This window comes from Triturus cristatus, chromosome 12 (genome assembly GCF_964204655.1).
Source record: "Triturus cristatus chromosome 12, aTriCri1.1, whole genome shotgun sequence".
NCBI lineage: Eukaryota > Metazoa > Chordata > Amphibia > Caudata > Salamandridae > Triturus > Triturus cristatus.
Window position 1 is genome coordinate 217,300,880 of NC_140595.1, and position 27,463 is coordinate 217,328,342.

Consider the following 27,463-nt stretch of genomic DNA (forward strand, 5'->3'; position numbering starts at 1 on the left):
GGGAGATAAGAAAATATACTGCCTGCGATCGTGAAGTTTCAAGTCAGTCAAGAAAAGCAATCTCATGCACTGCACAAGCTCTTTCCCATGAGGCACCTCTCCTGCACTCTGTTTATGCAAATGAGCAAGCAGAGAGCTCAGGAATAAAACACCAAACTCATGTCCCCCAAAAAAGCAGCAGACAATTGCTGGATATTCCCCAACTTGTAATGCTTTTCTTTTAAACAAATGATAAACAGCCTCACCTGTGGCAAGGCTTAAAAAAATTGAATAAACTCTTAAATGTTCCTCTCCACGGAAATCTTTAGTAAAAGGCGAAAGATTTTTTCGTTTTGAAGAGAAACCAGAGTAAGTGACAATATAGCTCTCTAGGGTAAGTGGCGGCACATCAAAGACCCTGTCATTGCGAGGGTGAGGACCTGAAAGGTATTTTCAGGCTCTAAGAAAGAGGGCGAGAACCAGGCCGGTGGGCAAAACAGGCCAACATTTCAAAGTCTCTGCTCAAGGTACAAAAAGGTGGACTGTTCACATGTGTATGTCTGGGAATATGCAAATTTCTTTTGTACTCACCTCAGCTCATTAGGAGTTGTCGGGGCTGCTGGGGAAGGGGAACAGGAAATGTGAATCAGGCTTTTAGTTAAGTGGCACTGTAGGCCTTTTGTCCCCTAGCCATTTTACGCTTTCAACACCATCTCTCCAATCGATATGCTCAGAGCCACCACTGTGCTCTACACATAGCCATGCACCGTATGTGCCTTTTTCACACGTACTTTCATTAAACCTGAATATAGAAGGATATATCTGTCTAGGCTGGAGACACATGAAACAAGTCTGACGTGCCCCTTCAAGTCTACCTGAGAGGAAGCTGACTCAGGATTGGTGACCTCTCACGGGCACAAATAACGGGCAAGCCCTATGAAAAGCACAGCATGAGTCTTGGTCCCACCTTTAAAAAGGAGGGTGACCTCTGGGATCTGGCAGCAGGATCTTTGGGAGATAAGAAAATATACTGCCTGCAATCGTGAAGTTTCAAGTCAGTCAAGAAAAGCAATCTCATGCACTGCACAAGCTCTTTCCCATGAGGCACCTCTCCTGCACTCTGTTTATGCAAATGAGCAAGCAGAGAGCTCAGGAATAAAACACCAAACTCATGTCCCCCAAAAAAGCAGCAGACAATTGCTGGATATTCCCCAACTTGTAATGCTTTTCTTTTAAACAAATGATAAACAGCCTCACCTGTGGCAAGGATTAAAAAAATTGAATAAACTCTTAAATGTTCCTCTCCACGGAAATCTTTAGTAAAAGGCGAAAGATTTTTTCGTTTTGAAGAGAAACCAGAGTAAGTGACAATATAGCTCTCTAGGGTAAGTGGCGGCACATCAAAGACCCTGTCATTGCGAGGGTGAGGACCTGAAAGGTATTTTCAGGCTCTAAGAAAGAGGGCGAGAACCAGGCCGGTGGGCAAAACAGGCCAACATTTCAAAGTCTCTGCTCAAGGTACAAAAAGGTGGACTGTTCACATGTGTATGTCTGGGAATATGCAAATTTCTTTTGTACTCACCTCAGCTCATTAGGAGTTGTCGGGGCTGCTGGGGAAGGGGAACAGGAAATGTGAATCAGGCTTTTAGTTAAGTGGCACTGTAGGCCTTTTGTCCCCTAGCCATTTTACGCTTTCAACACCATCCCTCCAATCGATATGCTCAGAGCCACCACTGTGCTCTACACATAGCCATGCACCGTATGTGCCTTTTTCACACGTACTTTCATTAAACCTGAATATAGAAGGATATATCTGTCTAGGCTGGAGACACGTGAAACAAGTCTGACGTGCCCCTTCAAGTCTACCTGAGAGGAAGCTGACTCAGGATTGGCGACCTCTCAGGGCACCTCTAACAGGCACAAATAACGGGCAAGCCCTATGAAAAGCACAGCATGAGTCTTGGTCCCACCTTTAAAAAGGAGGGTGACCTCTGGGATCTGGCAGCAGGATCTTTGGGAGATAAGAAAATATACTGCCTGCGATCGTGAAGTTTCAAGTCAGTCAAGAAAAGCAATCTCATGCACTGCACAAGCTCTTTCCCATGAGGCACCTCTCCTGCACTCTGTTTATGCAAATGAGCAAGCAGAGAGCTCAGGAATAAAACACCAAACTCATGTCCCCCAAAAAAGCAGCAGACAATTGCTGGATATTCCCCAACTTGTAATGCTTTTCTTTTAAACAAATGATAAACAGCCTCACCTGTGGCAAGGCTTAAAAAAATTGAATAAACTCTTAAATGTTCCTCTCCACGGAAATCTTTAGTAAAAGGCGAAAGATTTTTTCGTTTTGAAGAGAAACCAGAGTAAGTGACAATATAGCTCTCTAGGGTAAGTGGCGGCACATCAAAGACCCTGTCATTGCGAGGGTGAGGACCTGAAAGGTATTTTCAGGCTCTAAGAAAGAGGGCGAGAACCAGGCCGGTGGGCAAAACAGGCCAACATTTCAAAGTCTCTGCTCAAGGTACAAAAAGGTGGACTGTTCACATGTGTATGTCTGGGAATATGCAAATTTCTTTTGTACTCACCTCAGCTCATTAGGAGTTGTCGGGGCTGCTGGGGAAGGGGAACAGGAAATGTGAATCAGGCTTTTAGTTAAGTGGCACTGTAGGCCTTTTGTCCCCTAGCCATTTTACGCTTTCAACACGCTCTACACATAGCCATGCACCGTATGTGCCTTTTTCACACGTACTTTCATTAAACCTGAATATAGAAGGATATATCTGTCTAGGCTGGAGACACGTGAAACAAGTCTGACGTGCCCCTTCAAGTCTACCTGAGAGGAAGCTGACTCAGGATTGGCGACCTCTCAGGGCACCTCGAACGGGCACAAATAACGGGCAAGCCCTATGAAAAGCACAGCATGAGTCTTGGTCCCACCTTTAAAAAGGAGGGTGACCTCTGGGGTCTGGCAGCAGGATCTTTGGGAGATAAAAAAATATACTGCCTGCGATCGTGAAGTTTCAAGTCAGTCAAGAAAAGCAATCTCATGCACTGCACAAGCTCTTTCCCATGAGGCACCTCTCCTGCACTCTGTTTATGCAAATGAGCAAGCAGAGAGCTCAGGAATAAAACACCAAACTCATGTCCCCCAAAAAAGCAGCAGACAATTGCTGGATATTCCCCAACTTCTAATACTTTTCTTTTAAACAAATGATAAACAGCCTCACCTGTGGCAAGGCTTAAAAAAATTGAATAAACTCTTAAATGTTCCTCGCCACGGAAATCTTTAGTAAAAGGCGAAAGATTTTTTCGTTTTGAAGAGAAACCAGAATAAGTGACAATATAGCTCTCTAGGGTAAGTGGCGCCACATCAAAGACCCTGTCATTGCGAGGGTGAGGACCTGAAAGGTATTTTCAGGCTCTAAGAAAGAGGGCGAGAACCAGGCCGGTGGGCAAAACAGGCCAACATTTCAGAGTCTCTGCTCAAGGTACAAAAAGGTGGACTGTTCACATGTGTATATCTGGGAATATGCAAATTTCTTTTGTACTCACCTCAGCTCATTAGGAGTTGTCGGGGCTGCTGGGGAAGGGGAACAGGAAATGTGAATCAGGCTTTTAGTTAAGTGGCACTGTAGGCCTTTTGTCCCCTAGCCATTTTACGCTTTCAACACCATCCCTCCAATCGATAGGCTCAGAGCCACCACTGTGCTCTACACATAGCCATGCACCGTATGTGCCTTTTTCACACGTACTTTCATTAAACCTGAATATAGAAGGATATATCTGTCTAGGCTGGAGACACGTGAAACAAGTCTGACGTGCCCCTTCAAGTCTACCTGAGAGGAAGCTGACTCAGGATTGGCGACCTCTCAGGGCACCTCTAAACGGACACAAATAACGGGCAAGCCCTATGAAAAGCACAGCATGAGTCTTGGTCCCACCTTTAAAAAGGAGGGTGACCTCTGGGATCTGGCAGCAGGATCTTTGGGAGATAAGAAAATATACTGCCTGCGATCGTGAAGTTTCAAGTCAGTCAAGAAAAGCAATCTCATGCACTGCACAAGCTCTTTCCCATGAGGCACCTCTCCTGCACTCTGTTTATGCAAATGAGCAAGCAGAGAGCTCAGGAATAAAACACCAAACTCATGTCCCCCAAAAAAGCAGCAGACAATTGCTGGATATTCCCCAACTTGTAATGCTTTTCTTTTAAACAAATGATAAACAGCCTCACCTGTGGCAAGGCTTAAAAAAATTGAATAAACTCTTAAATGTTCCTCTCCACGGAAATCTTTAGTAAAAGGCGAAAGATTTTTTCGTTTTGAAGAGAAACCAGAGTAAGTGACAATATAGCTCTCTAGGGTAAGTGGCGGCACATCAAAGACCCTGTCATTGCGAGGGTGAGGACCTGAAAGGTATTTTCAGGCTCTAAGAAAGAGGGCGAGAACCAGGCCGGTGGGCAAAACAGGCCAACATTTCAAAGTCTCTGCTCAAGGTACAAAAAGGTGGACTGTTCACATGTGTATGTCTGGGAATATGCAAATTTCTTTTGTACTCACCTCAGCTCATTAGGAGTTGTCGGGGCTGCTGGGGAAGGGGAACAGGAAATGTGAAACAGGCTTTTAGTTAAGTGGCACTGTAGGCCTTTTGTCCCCTAGCCATTTTACACTTTCAACACGCTCTACACATAGCCATGCACCGTATGTGCCTTTTTCACACGTACTTTCATTAAACCTGAATATAGAAGGATATATCTGTCTAGGCTGGAGACACGTGAAACAAGTCTGACGTGCCCCTTCAAGTCTACCTGAGAGGAAGCTGACTCAGGATTGGCGACCTCTCAGGGCACCTCTAACGGGCACAAATAACGGGCAAGCCCTATGAAAAGCACAGCATGAGTCTTGGTCCCACCTTTAAAAAGGAGGGTGACCTCTGGGATCTGGCAGCAGGATCTTTGGGAGATAAGAAAATATACTGCCTGCGATCGTGAAGTTTCAAGTCAGTCAAGAAAAGCAATCTCATGCACTGCACAAGCTCTTTCCCATGAGGCACCTCTCCTGCACTCTGTTTATGCAAATGAGCAAGCAGAGAGCTCAGGAATAAAACACCAAACTCATGTCCCTCAAAAAAGCAGCAGACAATTGCTGGATATTCCCCAACTTGTAATGCTTTTCTTTTAAACAAATGATAAACAGCCTCTCCTGTGGCAAGGCTTAAAAAAATTGAATAAACTCTTAAATGTTCCTCTCCACGGAAATCTTTAGTAAAAGGCGAAAGATTTTTTCGTTTTGAAGAGAAAACAGAGTAAGTGACAATATAGCTCTCTAGGGTAAGTGGCGGCACATCAAAGACCCTGTCATTGCGAGGGTGAGGACCTGAAAGGTATTTTCAGGCTCTAAGAAAGAGGGCGAGAACCAGGCCGGTGGGCAAAACAGGCCAACATTTCAAAGTCTCTGCTCAAGGTACAAAAAGGTGGACTGTTCACATGTGTATGTCTGGGAATATGCAAATTTCTTTTGTACTCACCTCAGCTCATTAGGAGTTGTCGGGGCTGCTGGGGAAGGGGAACAGGAAATGTGAATCAGGCTTTTAGTTAAGTGGCACTGTAGGCCTTTTGTCCCCTAGCCATTTTACGCTTTCAACACCATCTCTCCAATCGATATGCTCAGAGCCACCACTGTGCTCTACACATAGCCATGCACCGTATGTGCCTTTTTCACACGTACTTTCATTAAACCTGAATATAGAAGGATATATCTGTCTAGGCTGGAGACACATGAAACAAGTCTGACGTGCCCCTTCAAGTCTACCTGAGAGGAAGCTGACTCAGGATTGGTGACCTCTCACGGGCACAAATAACGGGCAAGCCCTATGAAAAGCACAGCATGAGTCTTGGTCCCACCTTTAAAAAGGAGGGTGACCTCTGGGATCTGGCAGCAGGATCTTTGGGAGATAAGAAAATATACTGCCTGCGATCGTGAAGTTTCAAGTCAGTCAAGAAAAGCAATCTCATGCACTGCACAAGCTCTTTCCCATGAGGCACCTCTCCTGCACTCTGTTTATGCAAATGAGCAAGCAGAGAGCTCAGGAATAAAACACCAAACTCATGTCCCCCAAAAAAGCAGCAGACAATTGCTGGATATTCCCCAACTTGTAATGCTTTTCTTTTAAACAAATGATAAACAGCCTCACCTGTGGCAAGGCTTAAAAAAATTGAATAAACTCTTAAATGTTCCTCTCCACGGAAATCTTTAGTAAAAGGCGAAAGATTTTTTCGTTTTGAAGAGAAACCAGAGTAAGTGACAATATAGCTCTCTAGGGTAAGTGGCGGCACATCAAAGACCCTGTCATTGCGAGGGTGAGGACCTGAAAGGTATTTTCAGGCTCTAAGAAAGAGGGCGAGAACCAGGCCGGTGGGCAAAACAGGCCAACATTTCAAAGTCTCTGCTCAAGGTACAAAAAGGTGGACTGTTCACATGTTTATGTCTGGGAATATGCAAATTTCTTTTGTACTCACCTCAGCTCATTAGGAGTTGTCGGGGCTGCTGGGGAAGGGGAACAGGAAATGTGAATCAGGCTTTTAGTTAAGTGGCACTGTAGGCCTTTTGTCCCCTAGCCATTTTACGCTTTCAACACGCTCTACACATAGCCATGCACCGTATGTGCCTTTTTCACACGTACTTTCATTAAACCTGAATATAGAAGGATATATCTGTCTAGGCTGGAGACACGTGAAACAAGTCTGACGTGCCCCTTCAAGTCTACCTGAGAGGAAGCTGACTCAGGATTGGTGACCTCTCACGGGCACAAATAACGGGCAAGCCCTATGAAAAGCACAGCATGAGTCTTGGTCCCACCTTTAAAAAGGAGGGTGACCTCTGGGATCTGGCAGCAGGATCTTTGGGAGATAAGAAAATATACTGCCTGCGATCGTGAAGTTTCAAGTCAGTCAAGAAAAGCAATCTCATGCACTGCACAAGCTCTTTCCCATGAGGCACCTCTCCTGCACTCTGTTTATGCAAATGAGCAAGCAGAGAGCTCAGGAATAAAACACCAAACTCATGTCCCCCAAAAAAGCAGCAGACAATTGCTGGATATTCCCCAACTTGTAATGCTTTTCTTTTAAACAAATGATAAACAGCCTCACCTGTGGCAAGGCTTAAAAAAATTGAATAAACTCTTAAATGTTCCTCTCCACGGAAATCTTTAGTAAAAGGCGAAAGATTTTTTCGTTTTGAAGAGAAACCAGAGTAAGTGACAATATAGCTCTCTAGGGTAAGTGGCGGCACATCAAAGACCCTGTCATTGCGAGGGTGAGGACCTGAAAGGTATTTTCAGGCTCTAAGAAAGAGGGCGAGAACCAGGCCGGTGGGCAAAACAGGCCAACATTTCAAAGTCTCTGCTCAAGGTACAAAAAGGTGGACTGTTCACATGTGTATGTCTGGGAATATGCAAATTTCTTTTGTACTCACCTCAGCTCATTAGGAGTTGTCGGGGCTGCTGGGGAAGGGGAACAGGAAATGTGAATCAGGCTTTTAGTTAAGTGGCACTGTAGGCCTTTTGTCCCCTAGCCATTTTACGCTTTCAACACCATCTCTCCAATCGATATGCTCAGAGCCACCACTGTGCTCTACACATAGCCATGCACCGTATGTGCCTTTTTCACACGTACTTTCATTAAACCTGAATATAGAAGGATATATCTGTCTAGGCTGGAGACACATGAAACAAGTCTGACGTGCCCCTTCAAGTCTACCTGAGAGGAAGCTGACTCAGGATTGGTGACCTCTCACGGGCACAAATAACGGGCAAGCCCTATGAAAAGCACAGCATGAGTCTTGGGCCCACCTTTAAAAAGGAGGGTGACCTCTGGGATCTGGCAGCAGGATCTTTGGGAGATAAGAAAATATACTGCCTGCAATCGTGAAGTTTCAAGTCAGTCAAGAAAAGCAATCTCATGCACTGCACAAGCTCTTTCCCATGAGGCACCTCTCCTGCACTCTGTTTATGCAAATGAGCAAGCAGAGAGCTCAGGAATAAAACACCAAACTCATGTCCCCCAAAAAAGCAGCAGACAATTGCTGGATATTCCCCAACTTGTAATGCTTTTCTTTTAAACAAATGATAAACAGCCTCACCTGTGGCAAGGATTAAAAAAATTGAATAAACTCTTAAATGTTCCTCTCCACGGAAATCTTTAGTAAAAGGCGAAAGATTTTTTCGTTTTGAAGAGAAACCAGAGTAAGTGACAATATAGCTCTCTAGGGTAAGTGGCGGCACATCAAAGACCCTGTCATTGCGAGGGTGAGGACCTGAAAGGTATTTTCAGGCTCTAAGAAAGAGGGCGAGAACCAGGCCGGTGGGCAAAACAGGCCAACATTTCAAAGTCTCTGCTCAAGGTACAAAAAGGTGGACTGTTCACATGTGTATGTCTGGGAATATGCAAATTTCTTTTGTACTCACCTCAGCTCATTAGGAGTTGTCGGGGCTGCTGGGGAAGGGGAACAGGAAATGTGAATCAGGCTTTTAGTTAAGTGGCACTGTAGGCCTTTTGTCCCCTAGCCATTTTACGCTTTCAACACCATCTCTCCAATCGATATGCTCAGAGCCACCACTGTGCTCTACACATAGCCATGCACCGTATGTGCCTTTTTCACACGTACTTTCATTAAACCTGAATATAGAAGGATATATCTGTCTAGGCTGGAGACACATGAAACAAGTCTGACGTGCCCCTTCAAGTCTACCTGAGAGGAAGCTGACTCAGGATTGGTGACCTCTCACGGGCACAAATAACGGGCAAGCCCTATGAAAAGCACAGCATGAGTCTTGGTCCCACCTTTAAAAAGGAGGGTGACCTCTGGGATCTGGCAGCAGGATCTTTGGGAGATAAGAAAATATACTGCCTGCAATCGTGAAGTTTCAAGTCAGTCAAGAAAAGCAATCTCATGCACTGCACAAGCTCTTTCCCATGAGGCACCTCTCCTGCACTCTGTTTATGCAAATGAGCAAGCAGAGAGCTCAGGAATAAAACACCAAACTCATGTCCCCCAAAAAAGCAGCAGACAATTGCTGGATATTCCCCAACTTGTAATGCTTTTCTTTTAAACAAATGATAAACAGCCTCACCTGTGGCAAGGATTAAAAAAATTGAATAAACTCTTAAATGTTCCTCTCCACGGAAATCTTTAGTAAAAGGCGAAAGATTTTTTCGTTTTGAAGAGAAACCAGAGTAAGTGACAATATAGCTCTCTAGGGTAAGTGGCGGCACATCAAAGACCCTGTCATTGCGAGGGTGAGGACCTGAAAGGTATTTTCAGGCTCTAAGAAAGAGGGCGAGAACCAGGCCGGTGGGCAAAACAGGCCAACATTTCAAAGTCTCTGCTCAAGGTACAAAAAGGTGGACTGTTCACATGTGTATGTCTGGGAATATGCAAATTTCTTTTGTACTCACCTCAGCTCATTAGGAGTTGTCGGGGCTGCTGGGGAAGGGGAACAGGAAATGTGAATCAGGCTTTTAGTTAAGTGGCACTGTAGGCCTTTTGTCCCCTAGCCATTTTACGCTTTCAACACCATCCCTCCAATCGATATGCTCAGAGCCACCACTGTGCTCTACACATAGCCATGCACCGTATGTGCCTTTTTCACACGTACTTTCATTAAACCTGAATATAGAAGGATATATCTGTCTAGGCTGGAGACACGTGAAACAAGTCTGACGTGCCCCTTCAAGTCTACCTGAGAGGAAGCTGACTCAGGATTGGCGACCTCTCAGGGCACCTCTAACAGGCACAAATAACGGGCAAGCCCTATGAAAAGCACAGCATGAGTCTTGGTCCCACCTTTAAAAAGGAGGGTGACCTCTGGGATCTGGCAGCAGGATCTTTGGGAGATAAGAAAATATACTGCCTGCGATCGTGAAGTTTCAAGTCAGTCAAGAAAAGCAATCTCATGCACTGCACAAGCTCTTTCCCATGAGGCACCTCTCCTGCACTCTGTTTATGCAAATGAGCAAGCAGAGAGCTCAGGAATAAAACACCAAACTCATGTCCCCCAAAAAAGCAGCAGACAATTGCTGGATATTCCCCAACTTGTAATGCTTTTCTTTTAAACAAATGATAAACAGCCTCACCTGTGGCAAGGCTTAAAAAAATTGAATAAACTCTTAAATGTTCCTCTCCACGGAAATCTTTAGTAAAAGGCGAAAGATTTTTTCGTTTTGAAGAGAAACCAGAGTAAGTGACAATATAGCTCTCTAGGGTAAGTGGCGGCACATCAAAGACCCTGTCATTGCGAGGGTGAGGACCTGAAAGGTATTTTCAGGCTCTAAGAAAGAGGGCGAGAACCAGGCCGGTGGGCAAAACAGGCCAACATTTCAAAGTCTCTGCTCAAGGTACAAAAAGGTGGACTGTTCACATGTGTATGTCTGGGAATATGCAAATTTCTTTTGTACTCACCTCAGCTCATTAGGAGTTGTCGGGGCTGCTGGGGAAGGGGAACAGGAAATGTGAATCAGGCTTTTAGTTAAGTGGCACTGTAGGCCTTTTGTCCCCTAGCCATTTTACGCTTTCAACACGCTCTACACATAGCCATGCACCGTATGTGCCTTTTTCACACGTACTTTCATTAAACCTGAATATAGAAGGATATATCTGTCTAGGCTGGAGACACGTGAAACAAGTCTGACGTGCCCCTTCAAGTCTACCTGAGAGGAAGCTGACTCAGGATTGGTGACCTCTCAGGACACCTCTAAACGGACACAAATAACGGGCAAGCCCTATGAAAAGCACAGCATGAGTCTTGGTCCCACCTTTAAAAAGGAGGGTGACCTCTGGGATCTGGCAGCAGGATCTTTGGGAGATAAGAAAATATACTGCCTGCAATCGTGAAGTTTCAAGTCAGTCAAGAAAAGCAATCTCATGCACTGCACAAGCTCTTTCCCATGAGGCACCTCTCCTGCACTCTGTTTATGCAAATGAGCAAGCAGAGAGCTCAGGAATAAAACACCAAACTCATGTCCCCCAAAAAAGCAGCAGACAATTGCTGGATATTCCCCAACTTGTAATGCTTTTCTTTTAAACAAATGATAAACAGCCTCACCTGTGGCAAGGCTTAAAAAAATTGAATAAACTCTTAAATGTTCCTCTCCACGGAAATCTTTAGTAAAAGGCGAAAGATTTTTTCGTTTTGAAGAGAAACCAGAGTAAGTGACAATATAGCTCTCTAGGGTAAGTGGCGGCACATCAAAGACCCTGTCATTGCGAGGGTGAGGACCTGAAAGGTATTTTCAGGCTCTAAGAAAGAGGGCGAGAACCAGGCCGGTGGGCAAAACAGGCCAACATTTCAAAGTCTCTGCTCAAGGTACAAAAAGGTGGACTGTTCACATGTGTATGTCTGGGAATATGCAAATTTCTTTTGTACTCACCTCAGCTCATTAGGAGTTGTCGGGGCTGCTGGGGAAGGGGAACAGGAAATGTGAATCAGGCTTTTAGTTAAGTGGCACTGTAGGCCTTTTGTCCCCTAGCCATTTTACGCTTTCAACACCATCTCTCCAATCGATATGCTCAGAGCCACCACTGTGCTCTACACATAGCCATGCACCGTATGTGCCTTTTTCACACGTACTTTCATTAAACCTGAATATAGAAGGATATATCTGTCTAGGCTGGAGACACATGAAACAAGTCTGACGTGCCCCTTCAAGTCTACCTGAGAGGAAGCTGACTCAGGATTGGTGACCTCTCACGGGCACAAATAAGGGGCAAGCCCTATGAAAAGCACAGCATGAGTCTTGGTCCCACCTTTAAAAAGGAGGGTGACCTCTGGGATCTGGCAGCAGGATCTTTGGGAGATAAGAAAATATACTGCCTGCGATCGTGAAGTTTGAAGTCAGTCAAGAAAAGCAATCTCATGCACTGCACAAGCTCTTTCCCATGAGGCACCTCTCCTGCACTCTGTTTATGCAAATGAGCAAGCAGAGAGCTCAGGAATAAAACACCAAACTCATGTCCCCCAAAAAAGCAGCAGACAATTGCTGGATATTCCCCAACTTCTAATACTTTTCTTTTAAACAAATGATAAACAGCCTCACCTGTGGCAAGGCTTAAAAAAATTGAATAAACTCTTAAATGTTCCTCGCCACGGAAATCTTTAGTAAAAGGCGAAAGATTTTTTCGTTTTGAAGAGAAACCAGAATAAGTGACAATATAGCTCTCTAGGGTAAGTGGCGCCACATCAAAGACCCTGTCATTGCGAGGGTGAGGACCTGAAAGGTATTTTCAGGCTCTAAGAAAGAGGGCGAGAACCAGGCCGGTGGGCAAAACAGGCCAACATTTCAGAGTCTCTGCTCAAGGTACAAAAAGGTGGACTGTTCACATGTGTATATCTGGGAATATGCAAATTTCTTTTGTACTCACCTCAGCTCATTAGGAGTTGTCGGGGCTGCTGGGGAAGGGGAACAGGAAATGTGAATCAGGCTTTTAGTTAAGTGGCACTGTAGGCCTTTTGTCCCCTAGCCATTTTACGCTTTCAACACCATCCCTCCAATCGATATGCTCAGAGCCACCACTGTGCTCTACACATAGCCATGCACCGTATGTGCCTTTTTCACACGTACTTTCATTAAACCTGAATATAGAAGGATATATCTGTCTAGGCTGGAGACACGTGAAACAAGTCTGACGTGCCCCTTCAAGTCTACCTGAGAGGAAGCTGACTCAGGATTGGCGACCTCTCAGGGCACCTCTAAACGGACACAAATAACGGGCAAGCCCTATGAAAAGCACAGCATGAGTCTTGGTCCCACCTTTAAAAAGGAGGGTGACCTCTGGGATCTGGCAGCAGGATCTTTGGGAGATAAGAAAATATACTGCCTGCGATCGTGAAGTTTCAAGTCAGTCAAGAAAAGCAATCTCATGCACTGCACAAGCTCTTTCCCATGAGGCACCTCTCCTGCACTCTGTTTATGCAAATGAGCAAGCAGAGAGCTCAGGAATAAAACACCAAACTCATGTCCCCCAAAAAAGCAGCAGACAATTGCTGGATATTCCCCAACTTGTAATGCTTTTCTTTTAAACAAATGATAAACAGCCTCACCTGTGGCAAGGCTTAAAAAAATTGAATAAACTCTTAAATGTTCCTCTCCACGGAAATCTTTAGTAAAAGGCGAAAGATTTTTTCGTTTTGAAGAGAAACCAGAGTAAGTGACAATATAGCTCTCTAGGGTAAGTGGCGGCACATCAAAGACCCTGTCATTGCGAGGGTGAGGACCTGAAAGGTATTTTCAGGCTCTAAGAAAGAGGGCGAGAACCAGGCCGGTGGGCAAAACAGGCCAACATTTCAAAGTCTCTGCTCAAGGTACAAAAAGGTGGACTGTTCACATGTGTATGTCTGGGAATATGCAAATTTCTTTTGTACTCACCTCAGCTCATTAGGAGTTGTCGGGGCTGCTGGGGAAGGGGAACAGGAAATGTGAATCAGGCTTTTAGTTAAGTGGCACTGTAGGCCTTTTGTCCCCTAGCCATTTTACGCTTTCAACACCATCTCTCCAATCGATATGCTCAGAGCCACCACTGTGCTCTACACATAGCCATGCACCGTATGTGCCTTTTTCACACGTACTTTCATTAAACCTGAATATAGAAGGATATATCTGTCTAGGCTGGAGACACATGAAACAAGTCTGACGTGCCCCTTCAAGTCTACCTGAGAGGAAGCTGACTCAGGATTGGTGACCTCTCACGGGCACAAATAAGGGGCAAGCCCTATGAAAAGCACAGCATGAGTCTTGGTCCCACCTTTAAAAAGGAGGGTGACCTCTGGGATCTGGCAGCAGGATCTTTGGGAGATAAGAAAATATACTGCCTGCGATCGTGAAGTTTGAAGTCAGTCAAGAAAAGCAATCTCATGCACTGCACAAGCTCTTTCCCATGAGGCACCTCTCCTGCACTCTGTTTATGCAAATGAGCAAGCAGAGAGCTCAGGAATAAAACACCAAACTCATGTCCCCCAAAAAAGCAGCAGACAATTGCTGGATATTCCCCAACTTCTAATACTTTTCTTTTAAACAAATGATAAACAGCCTCACCTGTGGCAAGGCTTAAAAAAATTGAATAAACTCTTAAATGTTCCTCGCCACGGAAATCTTTAGTAAAAGGCGAAAGATTTTTTCGTTTTGAAGAGAAACCAGAATAAGTGACAATATAGCTCTCTAGGGTAAGTGGCGCCACATCAAAGACCCTGTCATTGCGAGGGTGAGGACCTGAAAGGTATTTTCAGGCTCTAAGAAAGAGGGCGAGAACCAGGCCGGTGGGCAAAACAGGCCAACATTTCAGAGTCTCTGCTCAAGGTACAAAAAGGTGGACTGTTCACATGTGTATATCTGGGAATATGCAAATTTCTTTTGTACTCACCTCAGCTCATTAGGAGTTGTCGGGGCTGCTGGGGAAGGGGAACAGGAAATGTGAATCAGGCTTTTAGTTAAGTGGCACTGTAGGCCTTTTGTCCCCTAGCCATTTTACGCTTTCAACACCATCCCTCCAATCGATATGCTCAGAGCCACCACTGTGCTCTACACATAGCCATGCACCGTATGTGCCTTTTTCACACGTACTTTCATTAAACCTGAATATAGAAGGATATATCTGTCTAGGCTGGAGACACGTGAAACAAGTCTGACGTGCCCCTTCAAGTCTACCTGAGAGGAAGCTGACTCAGGATTGGCGACCTCTCAGGGCACCTCTAAACGGACACAAATAACGGGCAAGCCCTATGAAAAGCACAGCATGAGTCTTGGTCCCACCTTTAAAAAGGAGGGTGACCTCTGGGATCTGGCAGCAGGATCTTTGGGAGATAAGAAAATATACTGCCTGCGATCGTGAAGTTTCAAGTCAGTCAAGAAAAGCAATCTCATGCACTGCACAAGCTCTTTCCCATGAGGCACCTCTCCTGCACTCTGTTTATGCAAATGAGCAAGCAGAGAGCTCAGGAATAAAACACCAAACTCATGTCCCCCAAAAAAGCAGCAGACAATTGCTGGATATTCCCCAACTTGTAATGCTTTTCTTTTAAACAAATGATAAACAGCCTCACCTGTGGCAAGGCTTAAAAAAATTGAATAAACTCTTAAATGTTCCTCTCCACGGAAATCTTTAGTAAAAGGCGAAAGATTTTTTCGTTTTGAAGAGAAACCAGAGTAAGTGACAATATAGCTCTCTAGGGTAAGTGGCGGCACATCAAAGACCCTGTCATTGCGAGGGTGAGGACCTGAAAGGTATTTTCAGGCTCTAAGAAAGAGGGCGAGAACCAGGCCGGTGGGCAAAACAGGCCAACATTTCAAAGTCTCTGCTCAAGGTACAAAAAGGTGGACTGTTCACATGTGTATGTCTGGGAATATGCAAATTTCTTTTGTACTCACCTCAGCTCATTAGGAGTTGTCGGGGCTGCTGGGGAAGGGGAACAGGAAATGTGAAACAGGCTTTTAGTTAAGTGGCACTGTAGGCCTTTTGTCCCCTAGCCATTTTACACTTTCAACACGCTCTACACATAGCCATGCACCGTATGTGCCTTTTTCACACGTACTTTCATTAAACCTGAATATAGAAGGATATATCTGTCTAGGCTGGAGACACGTGAAACAAGTCTGACGTGCCCCTTCAAGTCTACCTGAGAGGAAGCTGACTCAGGATTGGCGACCTCTCAGGGCACCTCTAACGGGCACAAATAACGGGCAAGCCCTATGAAAAGCACAGCATGAGTCTTGGTCCCACCTTTAAAAAGGAGGGTGACCTCTGGGGTCTGGCAGCAGGATCTTTGGGAGATAAAAAAATATACTGCCTGCGATCGTGAAGTTTCAAGTCAGTCAAGAAAAGCAATCTCATGCACTGCACAAGCTCTTTCCCATGAGGCACCTCTCCTGCACTCTGTTTATGCAAATGAGCAAGCAGAGAGCTCAGGAATAAAACACCAAACTCATGTCCCTCAAAAAAGCAGCAGACAATTGCTGGATATTCCCCAACTTGTAATGCTTTTCTTTTAAACAAATGATAAACAACCTCACCTGTGGCAAGGCTTAAAAAAATTGAATAAACTCTTAAATGTTCCTCTCCACGGAAATCTTTAGTAAAAGGCGAAAGATTTTTTCGTTTTGAAGAGAAACCAGAGTAAGTGACAATATAGCTCTCTAGGGTAAGTGGCGGCACATCAAAGACCCTGTCATTGCGAGGGTGAGGACCTGAAAGGTATTTTCAGGCTCTAAGAAAGAGGGCGAGAACCAGGCCGGTGGGCAAAACAGGCCAACATTTCAAAGTCTCTGCTCAAGGTACAAAAAGGTGGACTGTTCACATGTGTATGTCTGGGAATATGCAAATTTCTTTTGTACTCACCTCAGCTCATTAGGAGTTGTCGGGGCTGCTGGGGAAGGGGAACAGGAAATGTGAATCAGGCTTTTAGTTAAGTGGCACTGTAGGCCTTTTGTCCCCTAGCCATTTTACGCTTTCAACACCATCTCTCCAATCGATATGCTCAGAGCCACCACTGTGCTCTACACATAGCCATGCACCGTATGTGCCTTTTTCACACGTACTTTCATTAAACCTGAATATAGAAGGATATATCTGTCTAGGCTGGAGACACATGAAACAAGTCTGACGTGCCCCTTCAAGTCTACCTGAGAGGAAGCTGACTCAGGATTGGTGACCTCTCACGGGCACAAATAACGGGCAAGCCCTATGAAAAGCACAGCATGAGTCTTGGTCCCACCTTTAAAAAGGAGGGTGACCTCTGGGATCTGGCAGCAGGATCTTTGGGAGATAAGAAAATATACTGCCTGCAATCGTGAAGTTTCAAGTCAGTCAAGAAAAGCAATCTCATGCACTGCACAAGCTCTTTCCCATGAGGCACCTCTCCTGCACTCTGTTTATGCAAATGAGCAAGCAGAGAGCTCAGGAATAAAACACCAAACTCATGTCCCCCAAAAAAGCAGCAGACAATTGCTGGATATTCCCCAACTTGTAATGCTTTTCTTTTAAACAAATGATAAACAGCCTCACCTGTGGCAAGGCTTAAAAAAATTGAATAAACTCTTAAATGTTCCTCTCCACGGAAATCTTTAGTAAAAGGCGAAAGATTTTTTCGTTTTGAAGAGAAACCAGAGTAAGTGACAATATAGCTCTCTAGGGTAAGTGGCGGCACATCAAAGACCCTGTCATTGCGAGGGTGAGGACCTGAAAGGTATTTTCAGGCTCTAAGAAAGAGGGCGAGAACCAGGCCGGTGGGCAAAACAGGCCAACATTTCAAAGTCTCTGCTCAAGGTACAAAAAGGTGGACTGTTCACATGTGTATGTCTGGGAATATGCAAATTTCTTTTGTACTCACCTCAGCTCATTAGGAGTTGTCGGGGCTGCTGGGGAAGGGGAACAGGAAATGTGAATCAGGCTTTTAGTTAAGTGGCACTGTAGGCCTTTTGTCCCCTAGCCATTTTACGCTTTCAACACGCTCTACACATAGCCATGCACCGTATGTGCCTTTTTCACACGTACTTTCATTAAACCTGAATATAGAAGGATATATCTGTCTAGGCTGGAGACACGTGAAACAAGTCTGACGTGCCCCTTCAAGTCTACCTGAGAGGAAGCTGACTCAGGATTGGTGACCTCTCACGGGCACAAATAACGGGCAAGCCCTATGAAAAGCACAGCATGAGTCTTGGTCCCACCTTTAAAAAGGAGGGTGACCTCTGGGATCTGGCAGCAGGATCTTTGGGAGATAAGAAAATATACTGCCTGCGATCGTGAAGTTTCAAGTCAGTCAAGAAAAGCAATCTCATGCACTGCACAAGCTCTTTCCCATGAGGCACCTCTCCTGCACTCTGTTTATGCAAATGAGCAAGCAGAGAGCTCAGGAATAAAACACCAAACTCATGTCCCCCAAAAAAGCAGCAGACAATTGCTGGATATTCCCCAACTTGTAATGCTTTTCTTTTAAACAAATGATAAACAGCCTCACCTGTGGCAAGGCTTAAAAAAATTGAATAAACTCTTAAATGTTCCTCTCCACGGAAATCTTTAGTAAAAGGCGAAAGATTTTTTCGTTTTGAAGAGAAACCAGAGTAAGTGACAATATAGCTCTCTAGGGTAAGTGGCGGCACATCAAAGACCCTGTCATTGCGAGGGTGAGGACCTGAAAGGTATTTTCAGGCTCTAAGAAAGAGGGCGAGAACCAGGCCGGTGGGCAAAACAGGCCAACATTTCAAAGTCTCTGCTCAAGGTACAAAAAGGTGGACTGTTCACATGTGTATGTCTGGGAATATGCAAATTTCTTTTGTACTCACCTCAGCTCATTAGGAGTTGTCGGGGCTGCTGGGGAAGGGGAACAGGAAATGTGAATCAGGCTTTTAGTTAAGTGGCACTGTAGGCCTTTTGTCCCCTAGCCATTTTACGCTTTCAACACCATCTCTCCAATCGATATGCTCAGAGCCACCACTGTGCTCTACACATAGCCATGCACCGTATGTGCCTTTTTCACACGTACTTTCATTAAACCTGAATATAGAAGGATATATCTGTCTAGGCTGGAGACACATGAAACAAGTCTGACGTGCCCCTTCAAGTCTACCTGAGAGGAAGCTGACTCAGGATTGGTGACCTCTCACGGGCACAAATAACGGGCAAGCCCTATGAAAAGCACAGCATGAGTCTTGGTCCCACCTTTAAAAAGGAGGGTGACCTCTGGGATCTGGCAGCAGGATCTTTGGGAGATAAGAAAATATACTGCCTGCAATCGTGAAGTTTCAAGTCAGTCAAGAAAAGCAATCTCATGCACTGCACAAGCTCTTTCCCATGAGGCACCTCTCCTGCACTCTGTTTATGCAAATGAGCAAGCAGAGAGCTCAGGAATAAAACACCAAACTCATGTCCCCCAAAAAAGCAGCAGACAATTGCTGGATATTCCCCAACTTGTAATGCTTTTCTTTTAAACAAATGATAAACAGCCTCACCTGTGGCAAGGATTAAAAAAATTGAATAAACTCTTAAATGTTCCTCTCCACGGAAATCTTTAGTAAAAGGCGAAAGATTTTTTCGTTTTGAAGAGAAACCAGAGTAAGTGACAATATAGCTCTCTAGGGTAAGTGGCGGCACATCAAAGACCCTGTCATTGCGAGGGTGAGGACCTGAAAGGTATTTTCAGGCTCTAAGAAAGAGGGCGAGAACCAGGCCGGTGGGCAAAACAGGCCAACATTTCAAAGTCTCTGCTCAAGGTACAAAAAGGTGGACTGTTCACATGTGTATGTCTGGGAATATGCAAATTTCTTTTGTACTCACCTCAGCTCATTAGGAGTTGTCGGGGCTGCTGGGGAAGGGGAACAGGAAATGTGAATCAGGCTTTTAGTTAAGTGGCACTGTAGGCCTTTTGTCCCCTAGCCATTTTACGCTTTCAACACCATCCCTCCAATCGATATGCTCAGAGCCACCACTGTGCTCTACACATAGCCATGCACCGTATGTGCCTTTTTCACACGTACTTTCATTAAACCTGAATATAGAAGGATATATCTGTCTAGGCTGGAGACACGTGAAACAAGTCTGACGTGCCCCTTCAAGTCTACCTGAGAGGAAGCTGACTCAGGATTGGCGACCTCTCAGGGCACCTCTAACAGGCACAAATAACGGGCAAGCCCTATGAAAAGCACAGCATGAGTCTTGGTCCCACCTTTAAAAAGGAGGGTGACCTCTGGGATCTGGCAGCAGGATCTTTGGGAGATAAGAAAATATACTGCCTGCGATCGTGAAGTTTCAAGTCAGTCAAGAAAAGCAATCTCATGCACTGCACAAGCTCTTTCCCATGAGGCACCTCTCCTGCACTCTGTTTATGCAAATGAGCAAGCAGAGAGCTCAGGAATAAAACACCAAACTCATGTCCCCCAAAAAAGCAGCAGACAATTGCTGGATATTCCCCAACTTGTAATGCTTTTCTTTTAAACAAATGATAAACAGCCTCACCTGTGGCAAGGCTTAAAAAAATTGAATAAACTCTTAAATGTTCCTCTCCACGGAAATCTTTAGTAAAAGGCGAAAGATTTTTTCGTTTTGAAGAGAAACCAGAGTAAGTGACAATATAGCTCTCTAGGGTAAGTGGCGGCACATCAAAGACCCTGTCATTGCGAGGGTGAGGACCTGAAAGGTATTTTCAGGCTCTAAGAAAGAGGGCGAGAACCAGGCCGGTGGGCAAAACAGGCCAACATTTCAAAGTCTCTGCTCAAGGTACAAAAAGGTGGACTGTTCACATGTGTATGTCTGGGAATATGCAAATTTCTTTTGTACTCACCTCAGCTCATTAGGAGTTGTCGGGGCTGCTGGGGAAGGGGAACAGGAAATGTGAATCAGGCTTTTAGTTAAGTGGCACTGTAGGCCTTTTGTCCCCTAGCCATTTTACGCTTTCAACACGCTCTACACATAGCCATGCACCGTATGTGCCTTTTTCACACGTACTTTCATTAAACCTGAATATAGAAGGATATATCTGTCTAGGCTGGAGACACATGAAACAAGTCTGACGTGCCCCTTCAAGTCTACCTGAGAGGAAGCTGACTCAGGATTGGTGACCTCTCACGGGCACAAATAAGGGGCAAGCCCTATGAAAAGCACAGCATGAGTCTTGGTCCCACCTTTAAAAAGGAGGGTGACCTCTGGGATCTGGCAGCAGGATCTTTGGGAGATAAGAAAATATACTGCCTGCGATCGTGAAGTTTGAAGTCAGTCAAGAAAAGCAATCTCATGCACTGCACAAGCTCTTTCCCATGAGGCACCTCTCCTGCACTCTGTTTATGCAAATGAGCAAGCAGAGAGCTCAGGAATAAAACACCAAACTCATGTCCCCCAAAAAAGCAGCAGACAATTGCTGGATATTCCCCAACTTCTAATACTTTTCTTTTAAACAAATGATAAACAGCCTCACCTGTGGCAAGGCTTAAAAAAATTGAATAAACTCTTAAATGTTCCTCGCCACGGAAATCTTTAGTAAAAGGCGAAAGATTTTTTCGTTTTGAAGAGAAACCAGAATAAGTGACAATATAGCTCTCTAGGGTAAGTGGCGCCACATCAAAGACCCTGTCATTGCGAGGGTGAGGACCTGAAAGGTATTTTCAGGCTCTAAGAAAGAGGGCGAGAACCAGGCCGGTGGGCAAAACAGGCCAACATTTCAGAGTCTCTGCTCAAGGTACAAAAAGGTGGACTGTTCACATGTGTATATCTGGGAATATGCAAATTTCTTTTGTACTCACCTCAGCTCATTAGGAGTTGTCGGGGCTGCTGGGGAAGGGGAACAGGAAATGTGAATCAGGCTTTTAGTTAAGTGGCACTGTAGGCCTTTTGTCCCCTAGCCATTTTACGCTTTCAACACCATCCCTCCAATCGATAGGCTCAGAGCCACCACTGTGCTCTACACATAGCCATGCACCGTATGTGCCTTTTTCACACGTACTTTCATTAAACCTGAATATAGAAGGATATATCTGTCTAGGCTGGAGACACGTGAAACAAGTCTGACGTGCCCCTTCAAGTCTACCTGAGAGGAAGCTGACTCAGGATTGGCGACCTCTCAGGGCACCTCTAAACGGGCACAAATAACGGGCAAGCCCTATGAAAAGCACAGCATGAGTCTTGGTCCCACCTTTAAAAAGGAGGGTGACCTCTGGGATCTGGCAGCAGGATCTTTGGGAGATAAGAAAATATACTGCCTGCGATCGTGAAGTTTCAAGTCAGTCAAGAAAAGCAATCTCATGCACTGCACAAGCTCTTTCCCATGAGGCACCTCTCCTGCACTCTGTTTATGCAAATGAGCAAGCAGAGAGCTCAGGAATAAAACACCAAACTCATGTCCCTCAAAAAAGCAGCAGACAATTGCTGGATATTCCCCAACTTGTAATGCTTTTCTTTTAAACAAATGATAAACAGCCTCACCTGTGGCAAGGCTTAAAAAAATTGAATAAACTCTTAAATGTTCCTCTCCACGGAAATCTTTAGTAAAAGGCGAAAAACTTTTTCGTTTTGAAGAGAAACCAGAGTAAGTGACAATATAGCTCTCTAGGGTAAGTGGCGGCACATCAAAGACCCTGTCATTGCGAGGGTGAGGACCTGAAAGGTATTTTCAGGCTCTAAGAAAGAGGGCGAGAACCAGGCCGGTGGGCAAAACAGGCCAACATTTCAAAGTCTCTGCTCAAGGTACAAAAAGGTGGACTGTTCACATGTGTATGTCTGGGAATATGCAAATTTCTTTTGTACTCACCTCAGCTCATTAGGAGTTGTCGGGGCTGCTGGGGAAGGGGAACAGGAAATGTGAATCAGGCTTTTAGTTAAGTGGCACTGTAGGCCTTTTGTCCCCTAGCCATTTTACGCTTTCAACACCATCTCTCCAATCGATATGCTCAGAGCCACCACTGTGCTCTACACATAGCCATGCACCGTATGTGCCTTTTTCACACGTACTTTCATTAAACCTGAATATAGAAGGATATATCTGTCTAGGCTGGAGACACATGAAACAAGTCTGACGTGCCCCTTCAAGTCTACCTGAGAGGAAGCTGACTCAGGATTGGTGACCTCTCACGGGCACAAATAAGGGGCAAGCCCTATGAAAAGCACAGCATGAGTCTTGGTCCCACCTTTAAAAAGGAGGGTGACCTCTGGGATCTGGCAGCAGGATCTTTGGGAGATAAGAAAATATACTGCCTGCGATCGTGAAGTTTGAAGTCAGTCAAGAAAAGCAATCTCATGCACTGCACAAGCTCTTTCCCATGAGGCACCTCTCCTGCACTCTGTTTATGCAAATGAGCAAGCAGAGAGCTCAGGAATAAAACACCAAACTCATGTCCCCCAAAAAAGCAGCAGACAATTGCTGGATATTCCCCAACTTCTAATACTTTTCTTTTAAACAAATGATAAACAGCCTCACCTGTGGCAAGGCTTAAAAAAATTGAATAAACTCTTAAATGTTCCTCGCCACGGAAATCTTTAGTAAAAGGCGAAAGATTTTTTCGTTTTGAAGAGAAACCAGAATAAGTGACAATATAGCTCTCTAGGGTAAGTGGCGCCACATCAAAGACCCTGTCATTGCGAGGGTGAGGACCTGAAAGGTATTTTCAGGCTCTAAGAAAGAGGGCGAGAACCAGGCCGGTGGGCAAAACAGGCCAACATTTCAGAGTCTCTGCTCAAGGTACAAAAAGGTGGACTGTTCACATGTGTATATCTGGGAATATGCAAATTTCTTTTGTACTCACCTCAGCTCATTAGGAGTTGTCGGGGCTGCTGGGGAAGGGGAACAGGAAATGTGAATCAGGCTTTTAGTTAAGTGGCACTGTAGGCCTTTTGTCCCCTAGCCATTTTACGCTTTCAACACCATCCCTCCAATCGATATGCTCAGAGCCACCACTGTGCTCTACACATAGCCATGCACCGTATGTGCCTTTTTCACACGTACTTTCATTAAACCTGAATATAGAAGGATATATCTGTCTAGGCTGGAGACACGTGAAACAAGTCTGACGTGCCCCTTCAAGTCTACCTGAGAGGAAGCTGACTCAGGATTGGCGACCTCTCAGGGCACCTCTAAACGGACACAAATAACGGGCAAGCCCTATGAAAAGCACAGCATGAGTCTTGGTCCCACCTTTAAAAAGGAGGGTGACCTCTGGGATCTGGCAGCAGGATCTTTGGGAGATAAGAAAATATACTGCCTGCGATCGTGAAGTTTCAAGTCAGTCAAGAAAAGCAATCTCATGCACTGCACAAGCTCTTTCCCATGAGGCACCTCTCCTGCACTCTGTTTATGCAAATGAGCAAGCAGAGAGCTCAGGAATAAAACACCAAACTCATGTCCCCCAAAAAAGCAGCAGACAATTGCTGGATATTCCCCAACTTGTAATGCTTTTCTTTTAAACAAATGATAAACAGCCTCACCTGTGGCAAGGCTTAAAAAAATTGAATAAACTCTTAAATGTTCCTCTCCACGGAAATCTTTAGTAAAAGGCGAAAGATTTTTTCGTTTTGAAGAGAAACCAGAGTAAGTGACAATATAGCTCTCTAGGGTAAGTGGCGGCACATCAAAGACCCTGTCATTGCGAGGGTGAGGACCTGAAAGGTATTTTCAGGCTCTAAGAAAGAGGGCGAGAACCAGGCCGGTGGGCAAAACAGGCCAACATTTCAAAGTCTCTGCTCAAGGTACAAAAAGGTGGACTGTTCACATGTGTATGTCTGGGAATATGCAAATTTCTTTTGTACTCACCTCAGCTCATTAGGAGTTGTCGGGGCTGCTGGGGAAGGGGAACAGGAAATGTGAATCAGGCTTTTAGTTAAGTGGCACTGTAGGCCTTTTGTCCCCTAGCCATTTTACGCTTTCAACACCATCTCTCCAATCGATATGCTCAGAGCCACCACTGTGCTCTACACATAGCCATGCACCGTATGTGCCTTTTTCACACGTACTTTCATTAAACCTGAATATAGAAGGATATATCTGTCTAGGCTGGAGACACATGAAACAAGTCTGACGTGCCCCTTCAAGTCTACCTGAGAGGAAGCTGACTCAGGATTGGTGACCTCTCACGGGCACAAATAAGGGGCAAGCCCTATGAAAAGCACAGCATGAGTCTTGGTCCCACCTTTAAAAAGGAGGGTGACCTCTGGGATCTGGCAGCAGGATCTTTGGGAGATAAGAAAATATACTGCCTGCGATCGTGAAGTTTGAAGTCAGTCAAGAAAAGCAATCTCATGCACTGCACAAGCTCTTTCCCATGAGGCACCTCTCCTGCACTCTGTTTATGCAAATGAGCAAGCAGAGAGCTCAGGAATAAAACACCAAACTCATGTCCCCCAAAAAAGCAGCAGACAATTGCTGGATATTCCCCAACTTCTAATACTTTTCTTTTAAACAAATGATAAACAGCCTCACCTGTGGCAAGGCTTAAAAAAATTGAATAAACTCTTAAATGTTCCTCGCCACGGAAATCTTTAGTAAAAGGCGAAAGATTTTTTCGTTTTGAAGAGAAACCAGAATAAGTGACAATATAGCTCTCTAGGGTAAGTGGCGCCACATCAAAGACCCTGTCATTGCGAGGGTGAGGACCTGAAAGGTATTTTCAGGCTCTAAGAAAGAGGGCGAGAACCAGGCCGGTGGGCAAAACAGGCCAACATTTCAGAGTCTCTGCTCAAGGTACAAAAAGGTGGACTGTTCACATGTGTATATCTGGGAATATGCAAATTTCTTTTGTACTCACCTCAGCTCATTAGGAGTTGTCGGGGCTGCTGGGGAAGGGGAACAGGAAATGTGAATCAGGCTTTTAGTTAAGTGGCACTGTAGGCCTTTTGTCCCCTAGCCATTTTACGCTTTCAACACCCTCCCTCCAATCGATATGCTCAGAGCCACCACTGTGCTCTACACATAGCCATGCACCGTATGTGCCTTTTTCACACGTACTTTCATTAAACCTGAATATAGAAGGATATATCTGTCTAGGCTGGAGACACGTGAAACAAGTCTGACGTGCCCCTTCAAGTCTACCTGAGAGGAAGCTGACTCAGGATTGGCGACCTCTCAGGGCACCTCTAACGGGCACAAATAACGGGCAAGCCCTATGAAAAGCACAGCATGAGTCTTGGTCCCACCTTTAAAAAGGAGGGTGACCTCTGGGGTCTGGCAGCAGGATCTTTGGGAGATAAAAAAATATACTGCCTGCGATCGTGAAGTTTCAAGTCAGTCAAGAAAAGCAATCTCATGCACTGCACAAGCTCTTTCCCATGAGGCACCTCTCCTGCACTCTGTTTATGCAAATGAGCAAGCAGAGAGCTCAGGAATAAAACACCAAACTCATGTCCCTCAAAAAAGCAGCAGACAATTGCTGGATATTCCCCAACTTGTAATGCTTTTCTTTTAAACAAATGATAAACAGCCTCACCTGTGGCAAGGCTTAAAAAAATTGAATAAACTCTTAAATGTTCCTCTCCACGGAAATCTTTAGTAAAAGGCGAAAGATTTTTTCGTTTTGAAGAGAAACCAGAGTAAGTGACAATATAGCTCTCTAGGGTAAGTGGCGGCACATCAAAGACCCTGTCATTGCGAGGGTGAGGACCTGAAAGGTATTTTCAGGCTCTAAGAAAGAGGGCGAGAACCAGGCCGGTGGGCAAAACAGGCCAACATTTCAAAGTCTCTGCTCAAGGTACAAAAAGGTGGACTGTTCACATGTGTATGTCTGGGAATATGCAAATTTCTTTTGTACTCACCTCAGCTCATTAGGAGTTGTCGGGGCTGCTGGGGAAGGGGAACAGGAAATGTGAATCAGGCTTTTAGTTAAGTGGCACTGTAGGCCTTTTGTCCCCTAGCCATTTTACGCTTTCAACACCATCTCTCCAATCGATATGCTCAGAGCCACCACTGTGCTCTACACATAGCCATGCACCGTATGTGCCTTTTTCACACGTACTTTCATTAAACCTGAATATAGAAGGATATATCTGTCTAGGCTGGAGACACATGAAACAAGTCTGACGTGCCCCTTCAAGTCTACCTGAGAGGAAGCTGACTCAGGATTGGTGACCTCTCACGGGCACAAATAACGGGCAAGCCCTATGAAAAGCACAGCATGAGTCTTGGTCCCACCTTTAAAAAGGAGGGTGACCTCTGGGATCTGGCAGCAGGATCTTTGGGAGATAAGAAAATATACTGCCTGCAATCGTGAAGTTTCAAGTCAGTCAAGAAAAGCAATCTCATGCACTGCACAAGCTCTTTCCCATGAGGCACCTCTCCTGCACTCTGTTTATGCAAATGAGCAAGCAGAGAGCTCAGGAATAAAACACCAAACTCATGTCCCCCAAAAAAGCAGCAGACAATTGCTGGATATTCCCCAACTTGTAATGCTTTTCTTTTAAACAAATGATAAACAGCCTCACCTGTGGCAAGGCTTAAAAAAATTGAATAAACTCTTAAATGTTCCTCTCCACGGAAATCTTTAGTAAAAGGCGAAAGATTTTTTCGTTTTGAAGAGAAACCAGAGTAAGTGACAATATAGCTCTCTAGGGTAAGTGGCGGCACATCAAAGACCCTGTCATTGCGAGGGTGAGGACCTGAAAGGTATTTTCAGGCTCTAAGAAAGAGGGCGAGAACCAGGCCGGTGGGCAAAACAGGCCAACATTTCAAAGTCTCTGCTCAAGGTACAAAAAGGTGGACTGTTCACATGTGTATGTCTGGGAATATGCAAATTTCTTTTGTACTCACCTCAGCTCATTAGGAGTTGTCGGGGCTGCTGGGGAAGGGGAACAGGAAATGTGAATCAGGCTTTTAGTTAAGTGGCACTGTAGGCCTTTTGTCCCCTAGCCATTTTACGCTTTCAACACGCTCTACACATAGCCATGCACCGTATGTGCCTTTTTCACACGTACTTTCATTAAACCTGAATATAGAAGGATATATCTGTCTAGGCTGGAGACACGTGAAACAAGTC

The 27,463-nt window shown here is 45.0% G+C and overlaps 28 non-coding genes across 28 annotated transcripts; all 28 read right to left on the minus strand.

The window, feature by feature from the left end:
• Positions 1-237: 237 nt before the first annotated feature.
• On the minus strand, positions 238-352 carry LOC146773816 (U5 spliceosomal RNA). The gene has a single exon (XR_014972448.1). It is a non-coding gene; the product is annotated as a U5 spliceosomal RNA (small nuclear RNA).
• Positions 353-1,228: 876 nt separating this feature from the next.
• Positions 1,229-1,343, minus strand: LOC146773817 (U5 spliceosomal RNA). Its single transcript, XR_014973986.1, has one exon. It is a non-coding gene; the product is annotated as a U5 spliceosomal RNA (small nuclear RNA).
• An 888-nt stretch (positions 1,344-2,231) lies between these two features.
• Positions 2,232-2,346, minus strand: LOC146773818 (U5 spliceosomal RNA). The gene has a single exon (XR_014972449.1). It is a non-coding gene; the product is annotated as a U5 spliceosomal RNA (small nuclear RNA).
• Positions 2,347-3,198: 852 nt separating this feature from the next.
• On the minus strand, positions 3,199-3,313 carry LOC146773819 (U5 spliceosomal RNA). The gene has a single exon (XR_014974614.1). It is a non-coding gene; the product is annotated as a U5 spliceosomal RNA (small nuclear RNA).
• Positions 3,314-4,202: 889 nt separating this feature from the next.
• LOC146773820 (U5 spliceosomal RNA) lies at positions 4,203-4,317 on the minus strand. Its single transcript, XR_014972450.1, has one exon. It is a non-coding gene; the product is annotated as a U5 spliceosomal RNA (small nuclear RNA).
• An 852-nt stretch (positions 4,318-5,169) lies between these two features.
• Positions 5,170-5,284, minus strand: LOC146773821 (U5 spliceosomal RNA). The gene has a single exon (XR_014974454.1). It is a non-coding gene; the product is annotated as a U5 spliceosomal RNA (small nuclear RNA).
• Positions 5,285-6,160: 876 nt separating this feature from the next.
• On the minus strand, positions 6,161-6,275 carry LOC146773822 (U5 spliceosomal RNA). Its single transcript, XR_014972451.1, has one exon. It is a non-coding gene; the product is annotated as a U5 spliceosomal RNA (small nuclear RNA).
• An 840-nt stretch (positions 6,276-7,115) lies between these two features.
• LOC146773823 (U5 spliceosomal RNA) lies at positions 7,116-7,230 on the minus strand. The gene has a single exon (XR_014972452.1). It is a non-coding gene; the product is annotated as a U5 spliceosomal RNA (small nuclear RNA).
• Positions 7,231-8,106: 876 nt separating this feature from the next.
• On the minus strand, positions 8,107-8,221 carry LOC146773824 (U5 spliceosomal RNA). Its single transcript, XR_014973987.1, has one exon. It is a non-coding gene; the product is annotated as a U5 spliceosomal RNA (small nuclear RNA).
• An 876-nt stretch (positions 8,222-9,097) lies between these two features.
• Positions 9,098-9,212, minus strand: LOC146773825 (U5 spliceosomal RNA). The gene has a single exon (XR_014973988.1). It is a non-coding gene; the product is annotated as a U5 spliceosomal RNA (small nuclear RNA).
• Positions 9,213-10,100: 888 nt separating this feature from the next.
• On the minus strand, positions 10,101-10,215 carry LOC146773826 (U5 spliceosomal RNA). Its single transcript, XR_014972453.1, has one exon. It is a non-coding gene; the product is annotated as a U5 spliceosomal RNA (small nuclear RNA).
• An 853-nt stretch (positions 10,216-11,068) lies between these two features.
• Positions 11,069-11,183, minus strand: LOC146773827 (U5 spliceosomal RNA). Its single transcript, XR_014972454.1, has one exon. It is a non-coding gene; the product is annotated as a U5 spliceosomal RNA (small nuclear RNA).
• Positions 11,184-12,059: 876 nt separating this feature from the next.
• LOC146773828 (U5 spliceosomal RNA) lies at positions 12,060-12,174 on the minus strand. Its single transcript, XR_014974615.1, has one exon. It is a non-coding gene; the product is annotated as a U5 spliceosomal RNA (small nuclear RNA).
• An 889-nt stretch (positions 12,175-13,063) lies between these two features.
• Positions 13,064-13,178, minus strand: LOC146773829 (U5 spliceosomal RNA). The gene has a single exon (XR_014972455.1). It is a non-coding gene; the product is annotated as a U5 spliceosomal RNA (small nuclear RNA).
• An 876-nt stretch (positions 13,179-14,054) lies between these two features.
• On the minus strand, positions 14,055-14,169 carry LOC146773830 (U5 spliceosomal RNA). The gene has a single exon (XR_014974616.1). It is a non-coding gene; the product is annotated as a U5 spliceosomal RNA (small nuclear RNA).
• An 889-nt stretch (positions 14,170-15,058) lies between these two features.
• On the minus strand, positions 15,059-15,173 carry LOC146773831 (U5 spliceosomal RNA). The gene has a single exon (XR_014972456.1). It is a non-coding gene; the product is annotated as a U5 spliceosomal RNA (small nuclear RNA).
• Positions 15,174-16,025: 852 nt separating this feature from the next.
• LOC146773832 (U5 spliceosomal RNA) lies at positions 16,026-16,140 on the minus strand. The gene has a single exon (XR_014973760.1). It is a non-coding gene; the product is annotated as a U5 spliceosomal RNA (small nuclear RNA).
• An 876-nt stretch (positions 16,141-17,016) lies between these two features.
• LOC146773833 (U5 spliceosomal RNA) lies at positions 17,017-17,131 on the minus strand. Its single transcript, XR_014972457.1, has one exon. It is a non-coding gene; the product is annotated as a U5 spliceosomal RNA (small nuclear RNA).
• Positions 17,132-17,971: 840 nt separating this feature from the next.
• On the minus strand, positions 17,972-18,086 carry LOC146773834 (U5 spliceosomal RNA). The gene has a single exon (XR_014972458.1). It is a non-coding gene; the product is annotated as a U5 spliceosomal RNA (small nuclear RNA).
• An 876-nt stretch (positions 18,087-18,962) lies between these two features.
• On the minus strand, positions 18,963-19,077 carry LOC146773835 (U5 spliceosomal RNA). The gene has a single exon (XR_014973989.1). It is a non-coding gene; the product is annotated as a U5 spliceosomal RNA (small nuclear RNA).
• An 888-nt stretch (positions 19,078-19,965) lies between these two features.
• LOC146773836 (U5 spliceosomal RNA) lies at positions 19,966-20,080 on the minus strand. The gene has a single exon (XR_014972459.1). It is a non-coding gene; the product is annotated as a U5 spliceosomal RNA (small nuclear RNA).
• Positions 20,081-20,920: 840 nt separating this feature from the next.
• Positions 20,921-21,035, minus strand: LOC146773837 (U5 spliceosomal RNA). The gene has a single exon (XR_014974617.1). It is a non-coding gene; the product is annotated as a U5 spliceosomal RNA (small nuclear RNA).
• Positions 21,036-21,924: 889 nt separating this feature from the next.
• LOC146773838 (U5 spliceosomal RNA) lies at positions 21,925-22,039 on the minus strand. The gene has a single exon (XR_014974456.1). It is a non-coding gene; the product is annotated as a U5 spliceosomal RNA (small nuclear RNA).
• Positions 22,040-22,915: 876 nt separating this feature from the next.
• LOC146773839 (U5 spliceosomal RNA) lies at positions 22,916-23,030 on the minus strand. Its single transcript, XR_014974618.1, has one exon. It is a non-coding gene; the product is annotated as a U5 spliceosomal RNA (small nuclear RNA).
• Positions 23,031-23,919: 889 nt separating this feature from the next.
• On the minus strand, positions 23,920-24,034 carry LOC146773840 (U5 spliceosomal RNA). Its single transcript, XR_014972460.1, has one exon. It is a non-coding gene; the product is annotated as a U5 spliceosomal RNA (small nuclear RNA).
• An 876-nt stretch (positions 24,035-24,910) lies between these two features.
• LOC146773841 (U5 spliceosomal RNA) lies at positions 24,911-25,025 on the minus strand. Its single transcript, XR_014974619.1, has one exon. It is a non-coding gene; the product is annotated as a U5 spliceosomal RNA (small nuclear RNA).
• An 888-nt stretch (positions 25,026-25,913) lies between these two features.
• LOC146773842 (U5 spliceosomal RNA) lies at positions 25,914-26,028 on the minus strand. Its single transcript, XR_014972461.1, has one exon. It is a non-coding gene; the product is annotated as a U5 spliceosomal RNA (small nuclear RNA).
• An 876-nt stretch (positions 26,029-26,904) lies between these two features.
• LOC146773843 (U5 spliceosomal RNA) lies at positions 26,905-27,019 on the minus strand. Its single transcript, XR_014972462.1, has one exon. It is a non-coding gene; the product is annotated as a U5 spliceosomal RNA (small nuclear RNA).
• Between the last annotated feature and the right edge of the window lie 444 nt (positions 27,020-27,463).